This window comes from Ananas comosus, linkage group 8 (assembly GCF_001540865.1).
Source record: "Ananas comosus cultivar F153 linkage group 8, ASM154086v1, whole genome shotgun sequence".
NCBI classification, from domain to species: domain Eukaryota; kingdom Viridiplantae; phylum Streptophyta; class Magnoliopsida; order Poales; family Bromeliaceae; genus Ananas; species Ananas comosus.
Window position 1 is genome coordinate 7,969,961 of NC_033628.1, and position 22,487 is coordinate 7,992,447.

At 41.9% G+C, this 22,487-nt stretch overlaps 1 long non-coding RNA gene across 1 annotated transcript; it reads right to left on the reverse strand.

Annotated features, from left to right (window-relative positions):
• LOC109714326 lies at positions 12,700-16,113 on the reverse strand. The gene is made up of 2 exons (XR_002217308.1): positions 15,957-16,113; positions 12,700-12,971 (listed from the first exon to the last, which is right to left on the reverse strand). It is a non-coding gene; the product is annotated as an uncharacterized LOC109714326 (long non-coding RNA).

Consider the following 22,487-nt stretch of genomic DNA (forward strand, 5'->3'; position numbering starts at 1 on the left):
CCACCGCCGCCCCAGGAATGAGGAACCTCCGGGCGGTTATAAAGAGGTGATGGCGGCAATTAGCCGTCTGGAGGCCGTGGTGTTCAGTCTTGCCACTTCCGTTGCCGGCATACTCAGCAATCCAGCACTCCTACCAGCACCAAAATCGACCCCGGCACCTACTGGAATTATCAAAAGCAAGAAGAGGAGGCACGATGGGGTGCAAGTACCAACACCCCCACCGTCTAAATCATCTACGCGATCGACACAGGGAGTTAAAAAAATAAGAATAGGATCCGTATTGGCGATGCCCGCACCGATCTTGGCCATTAAGGAGAATCCCGAAATCGGAAAAGAACGGTCGAGAGCTTCTTCGAAATCTAGAAAGGATGGGGCACACCAAAAACTATCGAGTCCGCCAAAGGCTCCCAAGGAGTGTCTTAAAAATCGCACGCCGGTGAGGGGCAAACGATTTCGAAGCCCGTACGATCTCCGACCTCGCTGGGGACGAAAAAATAAAGCCGACGACACAATCGCTGACGACACAATCGCCGACGTATGTGACGCCCTTATTATTTTACATTCTTAACAAACGATTGATTCGTAAATTTCATCTCAATAATAATGTAACGGTACCAGACTTCTATTAATAAACTCTTGTTTTGGTTCTGTATTTGTGTAAATTTCTTTGTAATAGTGCATCATATACTTGTGTAGTGTAACATATAATCGCTTTTTTTGTATGCAGGCTTCGCAGCTAAGACGGAGCGAAGAATATGACCGTCCAAAAGCTAGTCTTTTCGCAGGAGACTCCTTTATGAAAAGCGATGAAGTAAGTAATAGTGTAAACGGAGTAAGTAATAGTGTAAAAGGTAATTAAATAGTGTAATATCTAAATAATTAGTGTAATTGATGCCAATTTTAAATTTTTTTAAATTTAGCTGCATAACATCGTCATCCAAATATGTGAAGACGTGCCCCCGTTATCTTCACTACCAGAGGTGCCGGCGGCGGGGGCTCCGGTGGCGGCGATGGTAACACACGTTCCGCCGAAAGAGGAGCCGGCGACAACCGAGGCGGCGGAACCGGACACGGCGGGGGTAACTTTCGTGGCGACGGTGGATGAAAAGGAAGCGGCGGGAGCAGCAGATGAGGAGGAAAATGTGGCGGTGGAGGCGGAAGTGGAGGCTGTGGCGGAGGAAAAGGTGGAGGCTGCTGCAGCGCCGGCGGAGGATGAGGAAAAGGAGGAGGCGAAGGCGGCGGAGGAGGTTGCGAAGGAGGCGGCCGCGAAGGAAAAGGTGTTGGCGGCGGCAGCTGCGGCGGAGGAGGTGGACAAGGAGATTGCGGCTGCAACTACGGCAGCGGAGGAAAAGGACTTCGAATTAGTGCCGGGGGTTGCTTCGGAGTTATCGTCGATACACAGTAAGACGACTCGGGCATCTAAACGTGTAAGTTGATATTACATCGATACTTTTGAAATAATGCAATATATTGCTATTCCTGTAATATAACCTTGATTGTTGCACTACTTTAAATTCTTTGTACAGGACATTGAAAAAATGGACAAGCCTCGCCCGAAGAGACGCTTGGTGCGTCTCTCGACGGCGACGAAGGCACCTACACAAATTGCGAAGTCTTCCATGCAAGAACCCAGCATTATAGAGGTGCGTGAATATTGCAACGTTACATTTCATTAATGCGATACAGCTTATAATAGTGTAAGAATGTCCTACAATGGTGTAATTACGATCTGATTCTTTCATTTTTTGCTAAACAACATCCAATAATCATCGACATCCCCCCCTCCTCGGATGAAACATCAAAATTTATAAAGGGCAAAATACTCAAATTGAATGTCGTAAAATCATCACCGCCACTGGATTTAAAGTATTACGGCAAGGGTGAGTTGCCGAAGGAGGATCAGGAGCGAATTGAAAAATTCCTGACAAGCACCACCCCCTCCGCATTAGTAGTGGCTTCGAAAGGTATTGACGTCGGGAGGAAGGACTTGGTTGACCTAACAAGTCATATGGCCTTCGTCAGCTCCGATGTTATTGACGGCTACCAGCATTTACTCCAGGAGGCGGAAGGCCACAGGTGCATATACTCCACGACATTCCTTTATCAGACCCTAGGGACTGCAATGAGCCCCGAGATATTTTTGAACGACATCACCGAGGAGAGGATCAGTGAGGCGAAGTACTGGTTCATCCCGCTCTTCGACTTCCAACACTGGCATTTGCTGGCTGTTGATCTCCAAGACGGGAAGTACCTCCACTTATCGTCCATTAAAAACCCTAAATACAACGTGGGGTTTGAAAAAGCAGTAAGTGTTTCCTAATACTTTGAAATTGTACTAACATTACCCCATTATATTTCTAATTAGTGCAATGATTTCTATGCAGTGTAAGTTCATAGGAAATTATTTGCAACAAAAATTTTCCGATTTGTTTGGGGACCGCGATACCCGTCCCGTCGACTGGGAGAAGATCAATATGGAGACATCCCGATTCAAGATCAGTCCAATGACTGCGCAATCTTCCTTTTAGCATACGAGGAATACTTGCAGAATGGGTGGAACTTGGACTTCTCCCAGAAGGATATGACGAGGAGACGCGGTGAGATAGCAGCAGAATTCTTGCGTCTTTTTTACTCGTAATAATTCGAGGCTGATTCGAGTTACAGTTCTTTCATTTGTACTGTCATTTTTTTCACACTAAGACGAATTGGTGTATATAATGTAATTCTCATTACCTTTGTTATAAAGAAATTAATAGAATTTTACTTGTAATATTCCTCGTTACACTATTTTCAAGAATGTTGAACTATTATCCCTCCTTGCTTCAAGGTGTTTGCACTGGAGCGAGTTTAGTGATGCACGCTTAGAATGGCTGTTACATCATTTAACCTGGCTTTGCTTCTTCTCGTTGCACTATTATCTCAGTCATGTTTTAGGTTCTCATATTTAAAATTATTAAAGCCGAACAGCAAACAACAGGGGTAGCGAATAGCGGAACGGATGTTGTCCGAGTACCGAAAAAGAGCCATGTTGCGTGAAGCGCATGGGCAGCATTTAATGCCCCGAAGGGTTTGTCTAGGGTGTTTACAATCTGTGTAACAGTGCAATGTAATGTATATAATGGTGCATTTTATTTTACAAGTGGTGTAAAAAAATTCATCTTGTATTATAACAGTGTAATGTAATAGAGATAATAGTGCAATTCTTGTTGAAAATGGTGATTAGTTTACAGCTGTTATACTATTTTATTTCCATTCCCAAACAGCGAAACTTGCTTACCTTCCCGAGGCGAAATTTTCTTACAATCCTGTAATTATATGAGGCCCATGCGCTATACGCAACAGCGCCGTTTTATGACAGAGCATTAAATGTAAGCTATAAAAGAGCCATTAATGCAGCAAGCGCGGGAAAGGCGGGTTTAGGGCGTAGATATTCTATTCGCCAGAGCCAGTGTTTGCTGTTAGGTTTTTGATTTTTTTATTTATATTATTTGGAAGTGCAGCCGCATTTGTCTCAAAGACTGAAGGGAATAAAATCTAAAATCTATTGATTCCGCTGTGTCAAGTACTATCTCCCGCCTCATGCACAACTTAACAACTCATTAAGTTAACTGGATGATATTATATAAAGAGTGTTTTTGGATAACTTTTAGCTAATTTCCTGTATCCAATTCTTACAAGTCATGGATAACACTGAAGAAATTCCAGTGCACTTCAATTTTAATGGGTGTTTTAAGGAGGAATGAGGCTTTGTCAATTATGTAGGAGGATCCAGCCGGCTCAATTTCGTCAGGCAAGGCGATAATTTTAAATCCCTGCAAGCAATGTTCTGCAAGTATATTAATACTTCACAGGAATCCTGCAATATCGAAATTAAACTTTGCTATAGTGGGAATCTAAGCAAACTCATCGACATTGTTGACGACGACGATGTCGGAAACATGCGGAGACTCTATAAAGCCCACGCGTATCTGATGGAGCTTTATGCTGTGAGTAACATAGCCGAGAGAAAGTTTGCTACTTGTGATCCCGATGATATAGACGAAGTGCTTACAGACGAACAGCTGGATCTGTTGATTAACAGGCGTTCCGGGAATGCATCCACCCCTCAGCAGACAAATTTTGAAATAGTTGGCTCGTAAGTTACACTATTATTTCTTTTGCACCATTACCGAGCCTTATTGCACTTGTAACCTCTTTATTTTAAGAGGTTGCACTACTCTCAACGCACTTTTGCACCATTATATTTTACCGCTTTCAAGTGTAAGCAATATATATTGTACGGTTGCACTATTACATATTTTTTCATTTTATATTATTTTTATGCTGCACTGGTTCGCGTAATATTTTGCATCATTACTTAGACCTCTTGCACCGTATGAAATTTACACTTAAGGGTTCTTGTACTATTTAATATTTACAATGCACTCCTTGTTTTCACTTGTGCTGCAGATCTTCTCATCCTATTCTCATTGACGATCCAGAATCGGTAGACACTGACGGCGGTTTTATTATCGCTGATCTGAAAGATGAGTCAGATTCCGACGTTAGCATCCGCATCGTCTCGACTTATCCCGACGCAGCTCATCGGACATACAGCGCCATGGATGTCCTCCCGTTGCGGCAAGACGATACAGTGGGACATACTGCTGAGCAATTTCGCGACGACGAGCTTGAAGAAGACCTCATTGTAAACAGCTCTACGATGGATTCAGTTGTTGACGTTGCAGATGCGGACGATGTCCACGAGGGCCAGCTCTACAAGACGCAAGGCGACTTCAAGCGAGCTCTCAAAGTATACGCAATGAAAAGAGGTTTTGAGTACGCACCGACGAAATGCAACGACCATAAGATAACCGCACGATGCCGTGTCTCAGATTGTCCTTGGAGAATAAAGGCGCATTAAGTACCAGGAATTGCTCAATGGTGGGTGAAGAAATTTGATTCGCAACACAATTGTAGTAGGGCAATAGGGGGATTGGGCCACAGGAATTGCGATGCGGCTTTTATAGCATCCTTTGTTAGGGAGCAGGTGGTGGCAAATGAGAAATACACGCCGAAAATGGTTCAGACCGAGATTCTTCGGCAGCACGGCGTAAAAATTTCATACTGGAAAGCCTACCGGGCCAGAAAATTGGTCATTCAAGAGGTGCGCGGCGATTTCGATGGCTCATTCGCTCTACTTCCCTCGTACATGCAAGAGTTGAAGAGTGGAGATGCGGAAACATGTCTCCAATTACTTTACCAGGACGAGGGTCATTTTCACCGTTTTTTCTGGGCATTCGATGCAGCGATTCGAGAATTCAGGAAGCACTGCAGGCCGCTTATTGGTCTGGATGGTACGTTATTGCACTATTACGCCACTGTCACATCATTATTTTACTATATTGCACTATTATATAATATATTTATGAATGTAATCCAATATTTTGCACGATTACACATTAATATACACGGTTTCTTATTCTTCCAGGAACCTTCCTAACTGGTAAGTTTAGAGATTGTCTGCTGACGGCGTCATGTATTGATGGGAATAACTGCATATTGCCATTGGCGTGGGTAGTTGTTGAAGGTGAAAATCGGTATTCCTGGCAATGGTTTCTGGAACAGTTACGAGATGGCGTCGTCGGTGATCGCGACTCCAGCAGAGCAAATACTGTACTTACTATTATTTCCGACCGCCAAAAAGAATTGATTGATACTATATCCGATGTTTTTTCAGATGCAGCTCATGGTTATTGCATTTACCATCTGTCTACCAATCTCCCGCACGCGCCAAAGAATACACCTGCGTGGAGAAGATTTTGGGCTGCGGCTCGTGCATACACTGTAGCGGAGTTCAACGAACACATAGAGAAGATGAAGGAGTTGAACCCCGAACAGTACAAGTATGTGGTCAAGCTTCCTCGGCATAGGTGGGCTACCCATTGCTTCTTGGGAAGGCGTTATTCAATGCTCACTTCCAACTGTACCGAGACGATAAATAGTGTAATTCGACATTTAAAAGGCCTTCCAATTACCTACCTCGTCGAGGAAACACGAAAGAAAACAGCTTGTTATTTTTACCAGAGGAAAAATAATGGGGAGAATATTCCCAGTGTAGTAACACCCTATGCAGAAAAGATATTAGGGAGCTCGAGGGAAACGTCCCGCTTTTACACGCTGAATCCTTCGACCGATGTCCTTTTTCAGGTATTATCGTTTATTTTGCACCATTTTGTCTATATCTTACACTACTTATCAATCGGTTACATGTAGTCATTACACTATTTGTCCCACCCTTTGGACTGGCTTGTTGTTTTCCAGGTAATTGCAGCCGACCGTACGAATGTTGTGGATCTTTCCAAAAAGACATGTTCCTACAAGCGATGGAACATTGACGGCATTCCATGTAATCACGCCATGACAGCAATTTCATTTAGGCTACGGGATCCGTACGATTTTGTCGAGGACTGGTTTACGACCTCGACTTATCTCGCAACCTACAACGATTGCGTCCCCCCCACCAGAGGCAAAGAGCAATGGCCTGCAATACCAAGTAACGTTTTTCCGCCGCGGCCGCCAAACGTCCTCATACAACCGGGCAGAAGAAAGGTTTTGCGGCGAGAGTCTATTACTAATGGCTTAATAAAGAAACGCTGCTGGAATTGCCAGAGATGGGGCACAACAAAAGGTCATGCAAGAACCCTCCTGTGGCTAGAGCAAACCAACCGCCCGCGACGACATCCGCGACCGCACCGCAGGAAACATCGTTAAATCCATATGTCTTATTGTAATAGTTCAAGGCTAATGTTAATAGTGATAATTTGATTAAGAAAATTTTTGTAATAGTATAAAATAGAGGATAACAGTTCAATATATTTAGTAAATAGTGTAACGAGGATCCCAAAACTTTTACTGGTTAACTGAGGTTGCACTGAAACGAGCTAACGGATACACTGTTATAGCGGTCATTGCACCATTTCTACTGCAGTAGAACATTCCCGTTGCACTATTATCCCTGGCGCACATAGGCTAATTCGACACGGCTTCTGAATAGTTGGTCCGGCGGCGACAGCGGCGGCGATAAAGAGGTCGTGGAGCCTCCTCCCACTCCTCCCGTATATTATCGACGGCCCCCATGTCGTTTCATTTGCACTATTAGCTTAAGATTACATTATGAAATAAAATAAGTCAATTTTGACTGTTATTGTTTGGTTGCACTGGAACGAAGCTACGGATGCACTGTTATAGACGTCTGTTGCACCATTTCTCCTTTCGTAGCTTTTCGCGTTGCACTATTAGAGGGGCGCGCACTATTTGTCAATAGCTTTCGAAAAGGAAACAGCGGGGCCGGCGAATAGCGGGGGCGGATGTGGTCCGAGTTCAGAGTAATGATCGAGGGAGGTTAGGTTGCGTACAGCGGACGCGGCGCATTTAATGAGCGCCAGACAGTACGGCATGGTATACATCCGTTGAGGAATACGCTGAGGAATACTACCGTATTGCACTCTTAAAAGCTTAGTACGAGTCTGTTCCAAAAAATTGCACTGGTATTACTACCGTATTGCACTCTTACATGTTTCGTTGCACTCGTAGATAAAATCCATTACACTGTTATTTCCCCGTATTGCACTCTTACAAGCTTCTTTGCACTCTTTTGAAAAATATTGTTCTATAATTAACATGCCTTGCACTATTATTCGCGCTTAACTGTGAACTTATTTAACAGTTAAAAGGATGCGTGATGTTTTATAGGAAAACTTTACACAATCGTTTAGTCGTTATGTCACACCTCTCGGACTCCGAACCCCGCCGTTGAGCGTCCAGCCTCGCCGCAGATCTTCCTGGCCTGCCGACTCTTATGTCGCACATCGCCGACCGTCCAGCCCCGCCGCAGAGCTTCCTCGCCTGCATTTGGAGGGGACGCCGTTCATTTGCACTTTTAAGTTCAGATTATATTAAGAAATGGAGAAAGTAAAATTTTGACTGATTATGGTTTGGTTGCACTGGAACGAGGCTAGGATGCACTGTTATAGAGGTCGTTTGCACCATTTCTCATTTCGTAGCTCTTCGCGTTGCACTATTATCCCTGTTACGGGGCGCGCGCTATTTGTCAATAGCGTTCGAAAATTTCGTAAAGTCTTAAGCCGAACAGGAAACAGCGGGCCCGGCGAATAGCGGGGGCGGATGTGGTCCGGGTTCTGAGAAATAAGTGGGTCATTTAATGCGCGCCAGACCGTACGGTAGGGTAGTAGTGTAGTATACGTATGTTAAGAAATACGCGCGGGAGGCTATTGTATAGGAGGGGCATTTTGGTCAGGCGGCGGAAAAAGCGGACCAAATCTGCAAAAACGAAAAATGTGGCCTGGTTTTGCAAAAGCCCAAAATAAGTGGATTTTTTATGCAAATTGGCCAAAGATAAATCAAAACAATTGATTTGTTAATAGTTAAACATATATATATATATATTAGTTTTGGATTTTTTTGCATAAAATTTTTTGCATAAAATATTTTACTAGTTTTGCGTTGAAGTTATAGACCACTTTTATATATATATATATATATATATTGCTATCTAAATATGAATTTCTAATAATCGAATCAAATTGCTTCTTTACTCAAAATATGAAGAAACTATACGTATCAAGAAGGTTGTACAGATAATTTGTGCATCTCGAGGGCAAGGACTCACAGTTAACAGGGGTACAACACTTTCTTTATTTTGACATGTGCAATCGCTATTAATGATGTCAAGCCCGAATTTTTTTTGGCTCTCCTCACTATTTGCTATGTGAAATTATTTTTTTAAAAGAAGTAGTAGGCACAAAAATTGGACAACGAAATGTTGAATGGAACATCAAGTAATGCAATATCCTTCTAAATAACGAAATATTTTATTATGTAATGCAACGGCTTTACTCAATAATGCTTCTTATTTTTTATATATATTTCTTCAACTTTGTCTTTTTTTTTTAATTTCTCTTTTTTTTCTTCATCTCTTTCTTCTTCTTCTTCTGTCACTGTGTTCTTTTTCTCCTCCTCCATTTTTCCTCTTCTTCTCCTCTTTCGGTCTTCTAATTCTCTTTCCTACCTTTTCTTCTTATTTCTACTTATTACTTCTTGTTCTTCTTTTTTCCTCTTTGTTCTTTCTCGTCTTCCTCTTTTTCCTTTTCTTTCTTCTTCTTCTAATTTTCCTTACTATATTTATACTTACGATCACTATTACTTTTTCTCTTTATTTTTTTCTTACTTCTTCTTCACTCTTTATTGATTAAACAAAAAAGATAAAATCAACAAAAATACATGAATTCTAAACTCTAAATAATTTTAAGCTCTCTCCGCGATTTCGGAGTTGTGGGACCCACATCATGCATTGTTCATAAATAGGAATGTAGTTGTTTTCCTTTTTTTCGTCATAGGGACTTTTCCGTCATTATATCTTTTTCTTCTCCCTCCTAGTCTCTGTCATGTTTGGTTCACCTTCTACTCTATGGTTGCAGCAATCCCGCTTCGCTCTATTAATGCGATTGCTTTGCCTCATACCCTCTCGCTCTTCTCTATGCGTCCTATTCTATACATCTCTTAACAACTTTTCTTAAGATGTGCCATTAATGTGCAATCTGGTAGCAATGCAGTGTGTCCTGCAGCCATCCTCTTAAGCAGTGTGTCTTGGTGGGATGTCTGGGTGGCTGACTTTCTCTCTATTACCGAGACATTATAGATAGTGGTTGCTCGATAGAGGTCCCATGAAATTAGGGCTTCGCCGCTCGCCTCATATCGTCGTGCATACTCGCCCATACCGTCATGATATTGCCCTATACTAATCGTGCATCCTCGCCAAACCTATTCCTATCTCTTCTCGATTTCCATCATATATCCCCCACCTATTCTCTTTTTCTAGCCTCAGTTTGGATTTTTCTTTCTCTTTTCCTCTCACCCTCTCTATCGCCTTCCACTCAGAGCCCTTCGACTGCTCCCTCCGTGGTGTTTGCCATGTTTGCAACGCTCGCCTCCCTCACGATGCCTTTTGTGTTCTCGATAAGGACAGCACCAACACTATCGCACCTCTTTTCTCCCCATCGCTCTCTTTTTTTTGCCTTGGTCTCACCCTCTCTCTCTCTCATATGCCTATCTCTCTTTCAAGTCTGCTTAGCTCTCTTGCCGTATTTGTGAACCCTTGAAACTAGCGAGTTGACTTATAGGTTGTATCTTATGATTCTAAAACTTTTATTATTGTTATTTAGTTAACACTCATGTTGGTAGTTGTGAATTTGTTACATGTAATTCACTTTGGAATTTTAATTTTACAATATTGATTTTTCATTTATTTTGTTATTTGATCATTAATCTATATGTCAGTATCTTCCTCTATTATTGTTATTGTTATTGTTGTGGTTGATTGTAGCACACTGAACTATAACAAATTGCAAGGTTCTAGTGTAAGAATAGCATTCTGAGCTATTCTGGAAGTTTTGATGGTTGTCTGGAGTATGTCGACCCATTTTCGGAGCTAATGAGCGCGAGAACAGGTTTTTGACATCAAAATCTACAAACTACATATTTTGGTATTTAGTACCGGTACTGGCTTGAGGTACCGGAACTCAGTAGAGCGCAGATTTGGCTGCTCTCAGGTTTTGCGGAACCGGGTTGTGTGTACGGTACTGAGCTGAGTACCGGTACTGTATCGGGCGGATATCGGAACGCAGTAGAAATCAGAATTTTCAACATTCAGATTTTGCGGAACTGGACCCTTGGTACCGGAATTGCCGAGTATCGGTACTCTAATTCGTATACCGGTACTCAATGCTACAGAGGTTGTTTTCGTGCCGAGTGTAATTTTTGGGTTTTTGAGGGGCCTAAGGGGGATTGTTACATCATGTAGTATATCCCTTCATCCCCCTCATTTGCTCACTTTGTGCTGAGCTTAGAGAGAGGAGGAAGTAAGCCCTTACACTCTCTCTCTTGGATTTCTTTCTCCCAACTCCTCTGTCACGCCCCGCAACCGCCAATTTGGTCAGTTCGGGACCATACGCAGACGGCCGAACGGACAGAATCTCCCCTGTACTGCCCAAGGCTCAACAACATCATGTACATCTAGTTTTGTCTAGGAAAAATAAATAATATACATGATTTACGCGAGGGAAATAACAAGAGCAAGAGAGAAATTTAACTAAACTATTACATACATCCACTTGATTAACCATTCTTTTACAATTTACCAAAGTACAACTCTTTAGTTCATACATCATATACTCACTACATAGTCTCTCCAAAATAAACATAACTCTCACATGGTATATACAAGTATACTAATGCACGGGAAGCTCGCTACTTAGGGCGCGATGCCCTTGCCACGATTCTCGGCCGCTCCGCTAGGACTGGGATCTGTATAGTAATAGGGTGAGAACTAAAAGAAGTTCCTAGTGGGTTCGGCCGCCGACCCCGCCGATTTTTCCACTAGGTCTAAACAGGCATAAGTAGAGAAATATACAAGAATAAGAAATACTAATATACTACTATGCCTCAACAACATGATATGAATAAAGTAACCATAATGCTCATGATGCATGCCATTCATATGCTTGTAACCCAATCACACTGGCTAACCCGAAGGTTGAGCCCAACTCACAACCAATCCCACAAGTGAGGAGACACCCAGCTACGCTCACCTAGGATCGTCTGCTGGGTAGATATGTTAACCTAAAATGTGATAACTCTGTAGCCCACTGCTTGGGTGAAGCGACCACCGCCAAGCTAAACAGACAATGTGAGTACAATCCATTCCTCTAAGCTCGAGGTTATCCTACCAACTAGGGACAACAATATCGGGGATCTATCCATCCCTAACAACTAATGTCATAAGTGTTATCGATCACTAATCCAAATGCCACCAAACCATGTCACTATGTTGTCTAAGTTCACATTCCATTCATTGGCACTATAGAGATTGCATTGTTCAAGACCCAATCCTTATGCATATACATCTATATTCCATCACATATTTTCTACATTTATCATGAAAGCATACAAGGAATGAGTGCATGATCCTCACTACTCTACAATGCATTATTTTACATATATACATACATGGCCAACAATAGTAACATAGAAATGGAGAGAAGTCCGATTGTTTCGGATAGCATCACCCATCTTGGTTTGATGCTAAGAGGCGAGAAACTAAGTCTCGCGATTTTACGACACCGTCTTAGCTCGACCCAAAATTAACGAATAGAAAACGGTGTATTTCCTCAACGATTTGTTGTAAGCTCGTACGAACTTTGCTTTGAGCCTCCCTATGCGTCGATTTAACCTTCAATTAAGGAATTAAGGGATCAATTTCACTATAAACCCCATATCTACAAAAACCCTAATTTCAACCCTAGGGTTCCACTTGTTATGGTCAAGTATCTTTCACCATGAGAAACCATAGATCACTCTAGGTTTCTAAACCACAAGAACTCTAAAACACATGGATTCTAAGTCAACCAAAGCAAACCCTAGGTTTAAACTTGCTAACCCTTACCTTAGCCTCCAAGACACCAAGCTCCTCCTTGCACTAGAGCTCTTTTTATCACGCCCCGTGTCCGCCAATTTGATCCGTTCGGGCTCGTACACAAACGCCGAACGAACAGAACCTTCTCTGTTCGCCCAAGGCTCAACAACAACCATCAAACATGTATAAGAAAATACCCAGAAAAAATTTCAATATACATGGCTTGCACGAGGGCAAGCAACACAAACAAGTGAAAGTAAACTAACTAAACCATTCATACATTGTATCTTGATTACTTTAAATCAAATACAAAGCTTATCATTTGTTACATACATTCTTTAACATTTACATTGCCATCTCTCAAATGAATAATTTACATTGCTTTTCATCAACTATAAACAGATGAAATATACAAGGTACAACTATACTCAATGGATGTCCACTATCTATGGAACGCTATCCATACTATGATCCTCGACCACCCTGCACGAGCTAGAACCTGCATGATTAGTGGGGTGAGAACTACTGAAAGTTCCCAGTGGGTTCGGCTGCCGACCTCGCCGACTTATCCACTAGGTTTACTCAGGCATATGTAGACAAGAAAAGAGAACAGATAGTAACCAACTATACCATGTAACTACTACAATGCCTGTACAAAGCTGGAAAGAACAATATATAACTTATGAGATTTATGCATGCATGCTATCATATACCATTACCCAATCAATTCAGTTAACCCCATAATTAACTGCAACTCACCAACTAAATCCCTTTTTGTTGGGGAGACTTTCACATTCACCCGACGGGACCGTCTACTGGAGAGACTCCTGCTCCTAACCCAGTTGATTGAAAGATATGGATCCCAAGGATCTAAAAGGTAAAATAACACCTAGAGGGGGGTGAATAGGTGTATACGGCAAAAACAAATAAACTCGATGCAAAGTAAAAATAGAATGCGGAAAATAAACACAACACACCGAGAATTAACGTGGGAAAACTCCAATTCGGAGAGAAAAATCTATAGGACCGATCATACAAAGAAATCCACTAAGAAAACTTGAATACAAGTGATTTAACAAAAATACACGACTCAATTTACCGAATCCTTGTTGTAGATTGTCTTCGCCGGTCCTCGATCGCTTGGAATCCTCCAACCGATCCCGCTGCAAATCCTCACAGCAAAACACATCTCGAGATCACGAAACGCCCATCGAATCCACGGCTTTCACGCGAAATCCACGCGCCCAACACTCCTTCCGAAGCTCGCAGGAAATTGATTATTTGTGGTGATTTGATTACATAGAAAGCATGTATAATATGAGGAGAAACCGTTCTTAGAACATCATCGATTTGATTCTCGAGGAACTATTGAATTGAAATCAAAGAATCAAATCGATGATCTAAGAACTTGNATCCACGGCTTTCACGCGAAATCCACGCGCCCAACACTCCTTCCGAAGCTCGCAGGAAATTGATTATTTGTGGTGATTTGATTACATAGAAAGCATGTATAATATGAGGAGAAACCGTTCTTAGAACATCATCGATTTGATTCTCGAGGAACTATTGAATTGAAATCAAAGAATCAAATCGATGATCTAAGAACTTGATATTTAAATCATAGATCAAAAGCTCCAAATCAAGTTTTTGAGTTTCTAAAACATTATCTCTCAAAGCATACAGCATATGGATACCCTCATATCATATTTATAGGTTTAGAAGACTTAGAAGTAGACTAGGATTGCAAAAATATAATTTTAAAAACTTACGTCATCCTCAGAGACCAGTCCTCTCGAGGAGACCGGTCTTTGGGAGACCGGTCCCTCGAGTGGGAGACTAGTCCCTTGTTGCATACCTGAAAACAGAAGCTTCGGGAACCGGTCTCTCATTCTAGAGACTGGTCCCTCGCTGCGTGACAGAAAAACAAGCGTTCGGGAACCGGTCTCACTTTCCAGGGACCAGTTGCCTCAACAATTCACGCAAAGAGGACCCTCGGGGACCGGTCTCTCATTTCAGGGACCGGTCCCTGAGCACTGAAAAGTTCAGATTGAGTTTAACAATGCAATCTAAGTCTTCTAACATATTTTGATCAGTTAATTTCCCCACAAATGATCTATACTTCATACCTGAGGTGCTGAGCTTTCCGAATGAATCCTTGAGCTTCAAATGAATCTTCTTTTCCGAAGACATCGTGTTTAACTCTTCAAGACTCTATTCGACTTTACGAAATCCACCAATTTAGAAAATCCTTAACATTGATGACCACTCCGGAGCTCATCGCCCAAGGAGTAGCGACCTTCCTCGAGTATTAGACTAATGTGAGTATGATCTAATCCTCACTTAGAGGATCCAATGAATGTCAATGCCTCACTTTACTAGCTCTTTATGCTAGATTTATATGTCCAAGTCTAGATGCTAATCAATTCATCTAGTTCTAATGCCATACATTTTACAAGTTCATTGTCCTTGTTTAACATTCACAATACTCGGTGCTATTTATGCCATTTACTAACAATGTCACTTTGTCACTATTTCAGGATTCGACACAAGTTCATACATCTATAGGGTTCTATGTTTACTAACTATTGTCCAACTGTACTTTGCTTCCAAAGCATACAAATAGACTATATGTCAATATAATCACATATCAAGTTCAACCCTATAATGCATGAATATCAACTAATCATATACAATCCATGTATACTCAAGAAAGGTGACATAAACATAATAGGTCATTCGATGAATTTGGAAAGCACCACCCTGGCTTTAAATAATGCCGAGATGCGAGAAAACCACTTCCCGCGATTTATGAACCAGCACAACACTCGCTCGCGTCAAACAAAGCTAAAATGAGGATTTTCCTCACTAGCTTGCCGTAGGCTCGTCGGAACGCCGATACGAACTTTCCAACACGTCAGTTTTATTCCCAATTAGGGTTTCTACGCGATCAATTTCAAGCTAGAGTCTCAATCCTACAAAACAGCATTTTCGAGCTTTAGCTCTACATAGCCCGTTACTATACAAACTCTATAAAACACATAGAGTACTTCAATTTCTTTACTAACCCAAGAACTTCGAAATTAATTAACTTAGAGGATTTACATCCATCCCTAATAAAGGACTCCAATAACCTACAGGTTAGTTGTCCTAACTCCTAGCTGCCAAAGCCAATACATGATACCTATAGCTTTTCCATTATTTCCATAGCAAAATCAGCTATAGTAACCCAAGAAGACCCAAGCTAAATTCTCTTTAGGATAGTTAAAACAATCTCTAACCAGGAAATAGGATCAACTTACCTCTGGTTTCATCTTCAATAAATAATTCACATGTGTATATATGCTGTCAACATGTTCTCTCTAAGTTTTCTTTCATGACAACATAAGCTCTAGCATCTACAAGCTTTAGAATCCAAGAATTCTATTGCTTCAAACCTTCTTAGAGTAGATAACACTACCGAAACTAGAAATATACAATCCCTTACCTCTGGTTTCAACCTCCACCATTTAATTTCCTTGCTCCCAACCCTCCTTTCAGCTCAAATCACCCAAATCCATCAATTCCACCAACTTCTCTTCTCAACCAGCTACCTTAGGTTTAGAGAGAAAGAGAAGGAGAAAAAGATAAGAAGAAAGGCTGAGGAGAGGGTTCCCTGGTTCGTACAGCTGGTGGAGGTGCTGGGTTAAGGAATAAGTTCAACCAATTGCAAATAAACCCATCCACAAAACAGGAATTAACTCTTCTACAAAGCAGGAATTCTGTTTACAAAACAGTGCTTGCAGCTGTTACAAAACAGTCCCTGCAGTTTCCTGCACTTAACAGCAGCTTACTAATTTGCTGTTTGCTGCAATTTTCAACAGCAGCAGTAGCAGCAGCAGCAGCAGAGTAGCAGCAGCTACAATCAGCAGTAGTAGCAGCACTCAGCAGTAGCAGCAACTGCACTTAAACCCCCAAAAATTAGAAATTCTGCTTTTACAATTTAGTCCCTGCAGCTTTTTAGTGCAAAATCTGCACTTGGCAGCAGCAATTCCGAGTCACTTCTCGCGTCAACATCGTTCTAACACCTCTAAACACATCTAAATTATGCTATTAGCCATCCCCAACTCACCAATTTAACTCGGGGACTAACCAATTTATATTTTGGCATTACCTTAATCAATTTGATCGAAGTTAGCTTCACCTTCGGAGATTTGATATATGGTATTCTAAACACCTTCAAAATCTGCCATTAACCATCCTCACACTTCCAAAATAATTAGGGGATGTCACAAATTATACATGTGCCTCACTTTGATCCATTCAATCAAAATTACTATCGCAATCCAAAAACTCTCATTTGAGTTCATCTCGCATCCAATTTGCACTGAAACATTCAATCACTTTCCAAAATCATTCCCACACCTCTAGAATTACTCAAGAACGATACACATCCAGTTCAAACTTCTCTTCGATCTCCCAGATCAAAGTTAGCATTATAACCCGAAAATTTCAGTATATTATACTTTTCTTCCAAAAGCTCTAAATCCACCTTGGTGGGGAGATTCTAGAGAGAGAATGAGAGAAAGATGAGAAGAGAGAAAGATGGAGGGTGTTCTCTGCTAGTGTGCATGAGGATAAGTTGTTGGGTCTATTTATAAGTCCCTACAATTACATTTAAGCCCTCCAATTAAACATAATTGCAGCAGCAGAGCATATTCTGCACACTTTAACACTGGGTACCGGTACTCGGGCTTGAGTACCAATACCCTCGGGTGGATATCTCAACCTGAAAGCACCCAATCTGCGCAGGCTGCCGGGTACCGGTACACGGGACTGAGTACCGGTACGCGGGTGCCCCAATACCTATATGCGGATTCCAGTATCGGTACACGACTTCACAACAACCAAATCCGAGAGCAGCCCTTCTCGGGTTATTTATCATGTAGGTACCAGTACGCAGCCATCAGTACCGGTACGCAGGGCCCCAATCTAAAACCCGAGAGCAGACTTTCTCTGCCTCATTATCAGGTACCGGTACCAGGTCCGAGTACTGGTACGCAGTGCCCAGACTGCAGTTTTAGTAGTGTTTAAGCTCAATTTTGTGGCAAACAATGCTAAAACCAGCTAAGCACCATCGGAACTCAACTCTGACCTTTCTGATATTATCGGAACGGCATGCGGACTATGTCCAATCATCCCTCTCGCCACACTTTGGTCATTTTGACCAAAGGCGGCACGAAGCACCGGGGAGCCAAATCCTTATATCCTCAATTTCTTGGATTTGATCCTTTTTTTCTTCAACTTCTTCATTGAAGCTTGCCACTAGGCCTTGGAGAGGAGCTCGGGATTGAAGAGTGGAGCTTGTTTGAGGATTAAACTCCAATCCTCGCATCTTATAGTTTGGTTTGGAGCTTGTTTGAGGTTAGTGATCTTCTTGCTCTCGCCAATTGTGAGTTTTGAAAGAACTTTTAGTAGGAAAACCTAGTTTTGAGAAAATTAGAGTTTATTTTGGGATTTCTTGATTTGGAGCTTTTGGAGCTGAATTGATGGATGTAGAACACTCTTTTAGATTGGATTTGAAGATCATTCACTTTGATTTGGATCTTGGATAAGTTTTTCTTGATCAAAAATAATTTTTACCTATTTTCTACTTGATTTTTGATAAATTTCATGGTAAGCTTTTTAGAAACTTGTAACTTCATTTGGAGAAACGATGAAGTTTCGAAGGGTATACAGTGGTTTTGACCTCACCGAAATGGGTGAACTTCCCCAATGTCTCCTATCTTGTTGTAGGATTTAATAGATTCATTTTCATGCTTCGTGACATCATAGAATTTTTTAGACATATGACATCTTCATATTATATATGAACTTTACTTACTCTATGTAGTAGAGGGTCATGATGATAACATGCATATTGTAGCATATGCAATTGTATTGTAATATCAAGTTTCTCTTATGCAAATATAGGTATGCATGTTAGAGATGAGTAATGGTATCATATGGGACACTATATGACTAGTGGGACTATTGGACTTGAAATTGTATGGCAATAATTTATGCTTGCTATAGATAAAGGAAAACATGACACATTGCATGTAAAGGGTTAGTTGTAAAGTTAAGCATATTGTACTTAACCAAGATGAACAACTATAGATGACATTATGACATTGTATTCGACCTCTAGGTCGTTAGTTGATATTCCATGTTTTAGACATGATGAGTGAGATTCCTACGCATTGGTTATGCTTATTGGCCATTGTGCTCATTCATACAAGCTTGTGAGGGTCGCTCCCTACAAGTCGGCACTCCGGAGTTGGCCTTTGCGACATTATGCTCGCCCGTGCGGGATTGGGCGCCGAAGTGGATTGCCGTGTGTAAGGCTCATTCATAACGGGGGAATGTTGACTACCATGGGGCCATTAGGCACGGCATAAAGCTGGGACAATACCTTGTGTAAGTTCTCGATGATTGGGTAATTGTAATTAAACTTAATGTTGCACATCACAACTAGCTAGTGTATGGTACTTGGACATCATTATTAGTCATTGTATATATGCTTATACATGTGATAGTGTAGATCTCATACATGTTAAATGACATAGTCATTTAGAGGCATAGTAATACTTGAACCTTAAATTCTGACTCTATTCATGCTTTATCATTAGCTATTTCTACTTTTGCCTCAGTTGACCTAGTTGTGTAATTCGTTTTTCTCGGCGGCTTACCCACTGAAAACTATTGTTTAATAGTTCCTACCTCCATGTGTTTGTTATTTTTGTTTTAGAGCCATCCACTGCGGGAGAGGCTAGGGATCGCTATAAGGGGGTTGCGACTAGCTAGAGTTTTTGGGAGTTGCCTAGGTGGACACCTTTCTTTTGTTTTAGTCATGAAAGTTGTATTAGACCATCTTGTGTAGAGTTTACCTTGGAATCATGAGATGTACTTTTATTCTTGACTTATTGTATATCTTATGAGAGGTTTATATTTATTGTGGTTTCTTGTAGTAAATGTTGATTTATGGTATAGTTTATTTACTCATGATCTGACTACCATATTAGGATTATATTTTCTTTTTTTCTTTATTGTTTGTTTTGTGGTAGATGCCTTGTGTGCACCGGGGGTGCCTTGTGCACACGGCGGGTCTATGCACATGCCGGGTAGGCTTCTGCTAGGGTCCGGGCATGACATTGATGGTATGGTTAAGTATTGTATTCTACATCAATGTACATATAGAGGGGAGACTCTATCCATTTGGGTAGTGGAGTCTTTATTCATGTGACAGATCTGTACACGTTTGGGGCAGACTTTTGATTTTTTTTTAAAAAGTATGTTTTTAGCTATTTTTTACGAAAGATTTTATATAAGAGCCCCATGGTGTGACATAATGTCAAGCCCCAGGTTATGTCGGAATGTAGGCTCGTCAACAGATATACCGCATGCATGAGAAACTCCATATACACGAAACGACAAAAACCTGCTCAAAGAACAAGGAGCAACAACAAGAGAGAGCAACAGAGCTGGAAATAACTAAAAATCTAACTGAAACAAACTGTACATATACAATTCCTAAAAATCGATACAATTCATAACCCAGCAGGAAAGTAAAAACAACAATATATACAAAAAGTCTCTTCAAGAACTAATAAATATAGGGTCCTCCTCCAAACCTGTCCACGGATAAGAGATATCTATACAACAATTTCTTTACCTCGGTCTTATGCAACATGTACGAATATACTAGGCTCTGCAATAAAATATCAACACAGCGGCGTGAAAACTACTAAAAACCAGTAGTCCACAGTGAGTATCGTCATCAACGACAATGACCTACCCACTAGGTCTTCCAGAGGCAAAGTAATACTAAACTGTTGGAAGAATCGGAAAAGTAAAACTACAGTAAGATACTATCACTACTATGCGTCTAAACTAGATGTCAAATAAATGCACGCATCATATAGGAGAAAACTCAACTACTAGTAATATTGCCGAAAAATCTAGTCTACCGACTGGCTCGAAGGACTAGTCAGGCCCGAACTAGCCTCACATCTAATCCCTACTAATACTAGTGAGTCGCCGATGTGAAAATAGTAATGCTAAATCAAGCTGCCTATCTCCAGAGTGGCACTCGAAGGGAGCGACCCTCTCGAGAATCAAAGTAATCAGGTCATGTGTAAAGCAAGCTATAATCGATGCAAATGTTCTAGTAGATCACTCTGACTGCTACTTAAGTGAGGTCAGCACATTCTGATGCATAAATTCACTATCTAGTATCGTTGTCTACTCCCAAGGCTAGAGTAATCAAAATGAGTCTAATAATTCGGTACCTGTAATATGCCGAACTTCTATGGTGATGAAGTTTCGGTAGATATTAGCTTGAAAAGCTATTTAAGTAGTTTTGGTGAAGTTCGGGTGCGTTCGGGTGTTTTCGGTGCGAGTTGGACTCGAAAACGGAACCCGAAAAGCTATTTAAACTTTGGCCTGAATCCGGCAAAGTGTAGGTGAAAAGATAAAATAAACGCGCTCGAAAATGTATTTTGAGGGTGTTAGAATGTTTAGAGGTGGTTTGGAGACCCAAGGAGCGAAAGCGAACCAATTCGGAAAATGCTGAAATTTTTGGAGTTTCTGGACCTACGGGGTCTAGACCCTAGGGCCAAGGTCCGGACCCTGAACCCCGAAAGGTACCCAGTAAAGAGTGGCAATTTGGTAATTGTGGGAGGTTGACTTTAAAAGACGGCTTCTTCCACAGCCAATATAACACACACACACCTTGGGGTAGAGAGAGAAACTCTCCTCTCTCTCTAGATTCCCTCCTTCCCTCTCTTGATCTCTCTCCCAAATTCGTGGTGTTGGCGGAGAGCGAGCTTGGGAACGCGTTGGGAGCGGCAGATCGAGTCCTCTTGCGCCCGGTAGAGCGGTGTGCTTCCGACTCAAGGTTCGCATTCTGGTAAGAGTTTGAGATTTGGTTAAATCCTTTATGAATAATGTTTTAGTGATCCCTAGTGTATTCTATGCATGTTCCTCCATGAGTTTTAGGGTTATTTGGAGGATATGTTGAATCTAGGGTTAGAATGGGAGTTTTGGGCAAATGAGGGTTTTGATCTAAATTAATCCTATGGTTCTCTAATTGAAGGTTAGAAATGAGCCCTTGACAGTGCTAGGTTGCGGATTGGCGAGCGTTCGGTGGTCAATTGCGAGTTCGAGTTGAACCGGACCATGTGTGCCGCGGGAGCCCGATTGCAAGTGTCGACAAGCAATCGGAGAGCATTACTAGGTGGGTTCTGCTTCACCGAAGTGATTAGGTCGCTTCCATGTCGAAGTGAAGTACTGTAGCACACTGGACCTTTGCAAATTGCGAGGTTCGAGTGTTTGGATGTATTTCGAGCTTTTCCATACTTGGTGGAGGGTTGTAGAATATTTTCCGACCTAAAAAGTTCGAAAACTGGAATTCTGGACAAGTCCTGAGAGTTTTTACTCTCGGAGACCGGTCCCTGGAAGGAGAGACCGGTCCCCTAGTGAGCAGTGTTGCGGCAGCCCTAAGGCAACCGGTCCCTGGCGGGCGAGACCGGTCCCCGAGCGCGCCTTCGCAGAGAGAGAGACCGGTCCCACGCAGGGAGAGACCGGTTCCCGAACGTTGGTTCTCCGGGTTCGCAGCGAGAGACCGGTCCCTGCTGGAGAGAGACCGATCCCTCTGGGCGAAAACTGCCCAGACCGGGCTGTGGTAATATTGGATTTTTGGAGGACCTAGCTGGATTTTGTTACAATAGATGGTCTATATGACCCATCCACCCTCTCTTCTCCTCATTTTCCCCCCTCACACTCCCCCACATCCTTGCTAGAGAGAGAAGAAGGAGAAGAAGAGGAAGGAGAGGAAGAGGAGAAGGATCTAGCTTGGGCTTGGAGCATCCCTTTGCCTTTCTTCCTCTTCCCACCTTGTTGGTGCTTGAAGGCTTGGACTTGGAGCTTGCAAAGGAGAAGATCTTCACCCTTTGAGCTTGGATTGGAGCTTCTTAGAGGTTGGTAGCCCTTTCTCTCC